The following is a 9,509-nucleotide window of genomic DNA, read 5'->3' on the forward strand; positions in this document are numbered from 1 at the left end:
CAAAAAGCAGCCAGTTATTGACAGAAACCTCTTGTGGAACTTTTTTCATTTCTTGCAAGAACAGAGTCTTCTGTGACTGCAAATGCCTGTGCCCTACCAAGGTTTCAGGATGCCTGACCATTTTTTTCCAAAGTACCTGAGTCCTATGGTAGTTGCCATTAATTTTCAGTGAGACACAAATTCCCGACTCTGTCAGTTATTTTTAATGTTGCATTAAATCCTTTCAATCACCTTTGTCATCCCCTGTCTGTTTAAAATATAGAAGTTCATCCCAGAAGGACCAGGGCCAGACTTGGTCATGGCCTGTGGCTAATGCTGCAGTACAGATGTGAAGTAATAACAAACAGTTTCAGTTCAAGTTCTGGGCATTGGATCTGCTGCTGTTTCATGCTAACAGCATCACTCTAGCCAAGTTTCTGCATTATAGAGCAGCCAAGTTCCTCCCTGCCAATTATTTAGATAGTCACTCTTAAAATGAGAAAGAGCTTGGATGCTAGAAACCTGCTGTGCTTTCTAAGATAACTTGTAAAGATGTTGTGCAAATTATTTCTATACTGATAACAGAGAAACTTTGTGGAGGATGAGATACAGAGCCCATATAACAGAAACTAGCAGGAGTTGCTTTATCTTTATCCTTGCAGGTGACCTATTATGGGTAAGATGATCCAGCAGACTGGCAGAGCTGGTGAGAGGAGGCTGCTCTGTGAGGTCTGTGTGCCCCAAGGATGGGCAGTGGTCTGTTGCTTGTCTCTGACCAAGGTTGTCTTTCTGATGAGGTCAATAGCATTACAGCATTTTGTGGTATTTATTTTCAGGCAGGCAACTGAAAAAGAAGTGTTTTTCTGTCTGAATGGCTGTCAAAACAATATGAGCCCTTGTTCCCTTCTCTCTGTAGGGTCCTGAGAATACGTGCAGAAAGGTTAGTCACCTCCTGGAAAAGAATGGGTAAGATTGGAAGAACCACAGTGGTCATCTGTCCAATCTCCCTGTTCTGGCAAGGTCATCGCAGAGCACATTGCACAGGATTGTGTCCAATTTTTAGGAATAGTTGTTTGTGTTTCCATTAGTTTTGTTTTTGTTAACTAAAAAATCTGAGCTGCTGAGATGTTTTGAGAGTGGCCAATGACTTGGAGTGCTTTGTGCCTGGACACATAGAAAACACAGCAGGAAGGCTCTTATTTCGGAAGAGGTAAGCACCTGCCTTCTGGAAAGTTGAATGGTTACCTTGGATTCCTAAAAACTGACGTGTACTGTGTTATTGGTAATTTCTGAAAATTGTAGCAAAACTGATGATGGTGCTTTGAACACACAGATCACCCCCCATTCCTGGAGCCTTGCCTGCATCTAGCCTGCTCATGTTCTGTGTGCAGATCCCTGCTGTTGGGGATCAGCTCCCAAGGGCAGTCGCCCAGTGGCACCAGGTGCCACTGACACTTTCTGTTGAACAAGAGTATGGAACTGTGGGAAGGATGAGAACTAAAGTCCCATCCAGAGGGAAGAGTTGGAAAAAGGCGGGGGGGGAAAGCTGCTTTTTTTCTTTGGAAAAAAAATCTTAGAAGGAATGAACTTCTTCCACAAAGGAAAGGAAAAGGGAAAGAAATGGTAGATTTCTGGCTGGAGCACACTAGAGGTAAAGTTGAAAAAATCTGACACACTAAGATTTGTAATTTTTATTTTACTTTAAAGAAAAAGCTTTGAGTAAAGTTCTGCTTTAGAAGACTTCCCTCCCCCATTCCAACCTGGTGAACTGGAAGATTTCCTCTTTGCTACAAAATATGCTCTTATTTGGAAAAGCTGGGTTTTTAACAATTTCATGGGAAGAATAAGTATATAATTATATAAGATTGTCCTAATGGACATTTGCAGCTGTAGCGAGATGCTAACAGCATGCAGAAACCATTATGTTTCCAGTTGTTTGGCAAAAGTTAAGAAATCTGATATATATATTTTAAAGTTAACTGTAAAGTAAATCCAGATGGTTCTGTCTCACACAGACAAGCAGTCTTCAAACTAGACATATAGTTGTAGCCTGGCTATAACTTGTTTTGATTACTGCAGATAGAGAGAAATGCTTTAAGTGACTGCACCCTCCTCACAAAATGCTACATGCCCTTGATTCTTGCTGAAGTCAACTGGTGTTTATAAAGCTCTACATAAAACTTGTCTGACAATACCTTGCGTGCAGGAGTATCTTGCTGGGCGTTACTCATTTAATTTCTCTTTATACTGAAGTATTGCTTAATGGCCCCCATCCAGGGTTGGGGCTCTGCTGAGACAGGCACTGCAGACCCATAAAACAAAAATGACAATTGCTGCCCTAAGTAACCTACTGTTTGAGCCTGAGTTTGTGCTTCCCTCTTCATCTCCCAGCTCTGGATTGCCAGAAAATATTGGTTGTATGCTTATTTTTGATTGATGTATTCAGAGTTTTATTTGATTCTTTAATAAGCGCTGTCTGTTGTGTTCATTACTTCATTTCAGCCAGACGTCGGCTGTGTTGCTGCTATCAGCAGGGGAATCAGAATTATGTTGACTTGTGAGGCCATTCTGCAAATCAAATCAAAGGGGTAGCTTTGCCTCACAGAGTAAGGATTTCAATGGCTGATGTTTTAAGTTGACACATTAAGGAGCATTCCTAAAAGTCTGAAAATAGGAGGAACTTAAAGGTCCACCAGAAATTAAAGACTTGTGGTGTATTACTTTATATTTTGTGGTTTTCTTTTTTTTCTCAGTAAGCAAACGTTCTTGTAGATAAAGGTTGATGCTGTTTGTCCAAGTAATATAACAAGCAGGCACATTGTTTTATGACCTTCTTAGGCAGTATTGTCAAGAGGCTAATTTGGATTTGACCTGATAGGAGTCAAATTTACTGACTGGTGTTTCTCTTGCTATCTCTGTGGCCAGGCTAAGAGCCCAGTGTAGTGCCTGTGTTTGTAAGAGACTATGTGAGACAGGGGCAAAGCAAGTTCCCTGGGGATTAGGAAAGCAGGACCCCAATCCCCAAAAAGTCTCCCTGAGTTTGTGGGGTGAGGCTGGGGCCAGGGCTCTGAAAGGCATTTTGTTCACTGTTCTGCTTTTCCTCTCACTGTCAGCAGAAAAAATGTTCTGGGAGATTTGTGTTGAAATGGAGTATAGATCCCAAGGCATAGTAATGTGGAAAATAGGGATGAGGTCTTCCTTGTTACCTCCCTTTAACCAAGAATGCTGGGAACAGGGAGAGCCTGGGGCCCCAAACTGCTGACTCTCCTGTTGCTCAGTTTCTCAGAGCTAAGAGAAAGCTCTGCAAGGAGAGCACCTACAGAGGAATCCTATAGAGAGTACCTAGTGAGTACCTTATTCTGTGCTGTGAAGAGCATCCTGATGTGCTCCTCAGGCCCCAAAATGGGGCATCTGCAATTGGTCAGTGTTTAAACTGACCTCTAAAGAAAACAGCATTGCCAAAAATCAAGTGGGTTTTGTCCCTAATTTACCACAGTAACACACAGAGAATTGCACCTAATTCTCTTGACAAGAGAATTGGGAAACTGCCATCGTCTGTTTCTGCTCTTGCTATTCATGGGGATAAGAAGCTCTTTTTCTTCTACTTCTCTGTATTATTAATAACAGATTGCTGCAGACGTTCCAGAAATGTCTGGTCCAACCTATTTCCTAAGCATAGCACACTTAAAAAAATAAACACAAATAGATACATAGTATGTAACTCTGATCAGAAAAATTGTCCAGACATGCTGAGAGCAGGTTTCAGGTCAGAGTAATCTCATGGTATATGGAGTGCCAAATCTAGACTTAAATAGAGCCAGGAGACAGAAATTGGATTGATGTTTGCAGTCCACTTGGTACAGGCTTCTGGCTTGCTGGCAGGGCAAATGGGGAAACACCAGAGTTGCTGTGCTGGTGCCATTGGTCTGGTGTCTGTTCCACTGACTGTGGTCAGTAACAAACCCGTTAAAGGAAATCACATGAAATCTGTGCTCCCCACTTATGGGATAAATTTTCTGCCCTAGTGAAAAACTGTTTACTCTTTCCATTCCACCTCCTTAGATAAAGCTTGGCTGAAAGCCTGAAGTTTTACATCTTTTCCAAAACTATTTATTTTCTTCCAGTGTAAATTATCTCTGATGGTGGTTTTTCTTATTTATGTGACTACATTATATTCTCTTTAACTCTTCTATGGTCTTTGCCTCCAAGTGTTATGATAATGAGTTGGACAAACTAAATAATGATGACAACTGTAACACTAACTGGTTTGAAATATGTCCCCTTTCATTCTGCCTTAGCAAGCTTGGAGAAGTTTACCCAGCCACTGCTCAGGTGCAGCTGTTCTGCTGTACTTGGAACATCTGGTCCTGTGGTACCATATGACTATGACCTACTGTCCTTCTAGAAATAATCAGCTGCACTTCATGTCATAAAACCCCACAACAGCAAAGCAGTGCTTCATAATCCACCAGGAATGCTCCAAACAACCTCAGGGCAAGTGCCTTTTAATGACTTTTTGCTCTGAGTTTGATCAGGTTCCAGACTATTTTAAGCTCAGAACACCATAAATGCTGGAAATTAGGTACTTCATTTCAGGAAAAATGCAAAATCCAGACTGAGTAGATCTGCAAAGCAGAAATAGGGTTGTTACATTATGAGAGAGATAGCAAGACAGCCTTAATGGATGGCATTCAAGTACAGCTGCATATGGTTCTTAACTGGTGTTGGCCCACGAAATGCATGCTTATAAAGGAAATTGGGGAGAGCTAACACATGTCTGGGGGCTTTGAAGTTGTTATTATCATCCACATGCATAAGAACGGGAGATCCTCTCTAGTCCAGCAAGTACTGAGAAATGAATGAGTTTGGCGCATACATCAAAGGTCTTCACTTGTAATTTGCTTAAGAGATTAAAAATTAAATATGAGGGAATTATTGAGAAAGAGCAAGCTGCTGTTTTTTCCCCCCTTGCAGCAGGAAAGAACAATTGAGCATCTATTCTGACTGAAAGTGATTACTGAGAAGCTTTCTGACAACCTGGAGCAAAACAGCAGTTGCATCTTAGTTTCACTGACATCAAATAAGCTTTTGATTTACTGAGACCCAACAGGACCTGTCCAGTGCCAAGGATTGTCTTTGAGAAGCAAACAAACTTCATAAAGCTTTTTTTACAGAGCCACAATCTCTAAAGCAATGCGTTGCCAGACCATGAAATGTGCTCTGCATTTCAGCTACCAGAAATAGTCTATTTCAGAAATAAACTAACAAAACCTAGTGACAAACACCTGAACCTTGCTACTTTTCCCATGCCTGTCAAATGTGATTTTTACTGAGGTTCTTGAGTCTGAGTAACCATTAAGAAGGAGAGAGCATGGACAAGCTACTAAGTCATGGCCAGATTAGAAGATAGGGAAGCTTGATAGCAAACATGGTCTTTTGGGAAAAAAGTACGAAAGCTTTGGAGGTGGAAAGAGGAGACAAGTGGCTTCCTGGAATAGCTTCCAGTAGGACTGCAGAGCGTGGGAAACCCTTATTTTTGGGATCTGAGGAAAGACTGTGATGAATTTTTGAAAAGAATCCAGAGATATTGGCAGAGGTCTAGATCATGTAAGTGTTCCCATTGCACATCCTTTTATGTGACGAGCCAGAGATGTTGTGGAAAGACTTGTTGCCTCTGAATCAAGATCACATACCTTTCAACAGAGCCTGGCCTTCCTTGGAACTGCTACAGGAAGGGATGGGTACCAGTCTATAACATGACCCAAAATGCAAGACTCTGACTAAAGGTCATTTCCATGCTTACTTTGATAATTTCTTTGACAGCATAAAAGTTGTATCTATATCTGTGATATCTTTATATCTATCATGTTTTAACACCTTTCCTCCCCTTCACCACATAAATTGTTATTGAGTGTTCTTGGTCCACATCCTCTTCTTTAGCTTGGAATTTTACATGCTCTTCTATGTTCTGAAGTGGGCAGTCCTTAAAAAAAATCTTGTCTGTTACTTTGTTGTTCCTTGAGCAGGATATCACCAGTCCAACTCATTTATTGTTTTTATATCATGGAGGCACAAGGCAGTAGTAATAAAAATGAGTAGTTTTCCCAGTTAGAATTAATCACCTACATTTATGAGCAGTGTTGCTCTTAGTTTTTCTGCAGTGTTAAAATAGTCTCTTGTTAAAACAGCCAGTCTCTCCCACATTTTTCAACCCATAGACATAAACACATGCTGAAAATTTAGAGACAAGCTATTAACTTGACCTGCTGCTTTTCCAGTAAGACACGAAGCACCTGCACTTGCGCAACTATCCATTCAACACACCTTACTCCATCTGTTACAAACGCTGATTTCACTGTAAATTATGCATTCGGTCCTCTGTATTTTTCTGACTTACAGACAGAAAAGTTATTATTTTAAAATTTTAAATTATTATAAAAGAATATTAATGTAGAGGATTTTCGCTTGAATGAAAATGACCTCCAAGCCACCACAGACCTGAGAGCACAACCCAGTGGCAAAAAGGAGCATGAAAAGAGGTGTCAGGAGATGATTTGCTGCCATAAAGGGGATGCCAGGGGACAGGACTGGTCATCAGGAACATTTAAGGAGTGAAACTGGGGCAAAACTGGCTGGACAGTCAGTGAGATGCTTTTATAGAATCTTTGCAGGAGAAGAGGACTTGGGGCTGAGATGTAGACCCTAAGTTTTTGAAAAATTTGAACTATCAACAGGAGTTGCTGCCTAATGCAATTATAGCTCTTTTGCTATCAGAAAAGTAATAGGTATAAATGCTGCATAAAATTATTGCTAAGCATATTTTTGAAATATCTTGAATTATTTAGTGCTATGAATAAGTCTGGTTTTAGAGAAAGAGAACTACATGGCATGCCAAAGATAAATACAGGTTTTACCTATTTACTTGTCTCTTTAAAGAGAGAGGAAGAGAGCAGGTGGAGGGGGGAAAACCTAAAGGAAGAAAAACTTGAAAGTAGAATACATGAAATATTGTTTCCTTGGAAACAAAAAGGAAGATTACATCACAGGGTTCAAGCCTATAAATAGAAACCTAGCGGTGCAGATACAGAAGAAGCTCTTGTTCCTAGAGAGAAAATGTAGAAATGAAGATGACCTCCCTTTAGACACTGCTGTCACAATGCAGTCGGCACAACCCAATCGTGAGGACCAGCTGTAAATTTAGCTGATGGTACATGACAGTCCTCTTTCAATTAGCTGAAGCAGTCAGCTCAGGGAACTGGTTCAGCTGGTGAGAAGAGGTACAATTTCTAGGCTGCTATAAATACCATCAGTGTCTCCAGAGCCCTGCTATGCTGCCGTGGCAGAAATTACTAAAAGTCTTCAGCCTGAACTCTAAGTCCTTTGGGCAGCCATGAGAGGACAGTGAAAGCATCAAGTCTGAATTAATGTTTGTAAGAAGCAACCTGGGCAAAGCATCTCTGTTTTCTGGTGGGAGTTCAGGCCTTTGGAGAAGATGAGCTGAGACTCACAGGAGTGACTCAGGGGTTCTGTCCTCCTGGGGTCCCCACTGTGCCCTGCCCCCTTCTCCTGTCTCTCTCTTGCTCCTGCTGCATTTGTGTGTCTGTTGTTTCTGTGCTCAGGGCCGTGGGGGTGGGAGGAGGCTCTCCTGTGAGGCAGGCTCAGGGGTGGCTCAGCACACACTGGGTGCCTGCCCCTGCTGCGAGCTCCTGCTCCTGGTGGTGCTGGGGCCCAAGCTCCTGCATCCTGCTGGGGTGGAGTGTGATTGCAAGTGCTTTCTGTTTCTGAGTTCTGTTTCCTGATGCTATGGAATATTTATCCCATCAGTTACTAAACCAAATTACGATGTTTTCATTGTTACTGATGAGTTCCTTTGGACTATGCAGTGGTTCATATTACAATCTTTACTTTTTAGTGCCGTGAAACTTTCTCTCTGCTTTTGCAGCTGAACACCCATGCGAGTGTGTATAAACAACACTGCTAAAGGGATAGCTCCAAAATTGGGCAATTCATGCATCTTATGGGCTAATGTAGCTAAATCTGCCTTTGGAAGACTAAAGCCTTGAATAAATCATATTATTCTACAGTCTTTCCATATGTTTAAAAAAAAATTGATTGGCTATGGGTCTGTTAGGAAACAATCCCCTTCAAACTGAAACAGGGATTTGTTCCATCAGTTTGTATGTGATAACACAGGGCTTGGTCAAATTTCCACTTTCTGGTGGGAATCATCTTGGTTTGAGTAGGGAACTTAGTGTGACCAACAGTTCACAGAGGATTGCTCCTTCCCAGAGCTAACAAAGCAGGAACTGGAGGCATTGGTAAATGAAAAGATTTCTTAAGTGTCCCAATGTCACGGATGTTGATGATGCTGTAATATATATGTGTGTATACATCCTTCCCTGGCACTGCTCATTATAAGGCATAGCCCAATCAATGAAACAGCATATGCTCCCAGCTGCTTTAGCCCTAGGACATGGTGTGCCAGGTGGCAGGACTCTACTCTTGGAGCTTTTTTTCCATGTCTTGTAACATGGTGCATACTCCTAAATCTACCAGAGATTCTCAGCTTTCCTTGACAAGCAAGTGGAGGTGGAATTTAAGTTTACTGCCCTTGTCAAGAAAATAATGAAAACAATGAACTTTAAGACAAATAATAAAATCCCATGCTTTATAAGGGCATTCTCACAATGGGCAGGGATGTATATGTGTGTGATACAAGAGTTCTGAACATCTGTGGCTGGCAGAAATAGAGTTCTTGCTTAGGTACATACAGGGGTCATTTGCATGTATCTGAGTCTAGCCAGGATTCAAGACTGCCATTACCATAATAAATTTTTAAGAAGCCAGAGTTGTAAGTTTCTAGTGCTAAGGGAAATCTGGATAGAATTTGAACCTTGTAGTTTGTGTCAATCTTCAGTTTAATCTTGTTGTTTTAATTTGAAAGAATTGTAAAGCATTTGGCATACTACTTTTCATGAGAAGAGTGGTTTGAATGGGGAGGGGATGCTGACATGATGGTGCTTTCTTTGACAAGCTTGGGTTTGCTGTTATAATCTCTCATCTCTGAATCATTGTGCCTGCATAGTTTGCTTTTTTCTTTTCAAAATATAACTTCTACATTGTAAGTTGATATTCTGTGGTGCAATGTTCTGCCAGCATAGTCACAGAGTTCTTGAAGTGCTCTTCCAATACATTGCATGGGAAAACTACTGGATTATGTCGATTTTCTTGAGATATTTTCCCCAAGTAGCCCAAAATTACTTTATTTTTTTAGCAGACCAGTACATTGTTTGGCAGGCAAACATTTCTGAGCAATGGGATGACTAAGTGACCAGCCTGAGAAAGATATTTTAGTATTTGTCTGTTAAAATGCTTTTGGATGGCTGTCCAGTCATTCTGCTATGGCACTGGTACGTGACATCTGGCCAAAAGGAAGTGGCATAGCAGAGATGCTGTGAAGTTGACATATGTCTAGTGTGAAACAGGCTGGATTAGAAACTGGAGGACTTGCTGGAGGTTAATAGTGATGG

The sequence above is a fragment of the Melospiza melodia genome, chromosome 9 (genome assembly GCF_035770615.1).
Source record: "Melospiza melodia melodia isolate bMelMel2 chromosome 9, bMelMel2.pri, whole genome shotgun sequence".
Lineage (NCBI taxonomy): Eukaryota > Metazoa > Chordata > Aves > Passeriformes > Passerellidae > Melospiza > Melospiza melodia.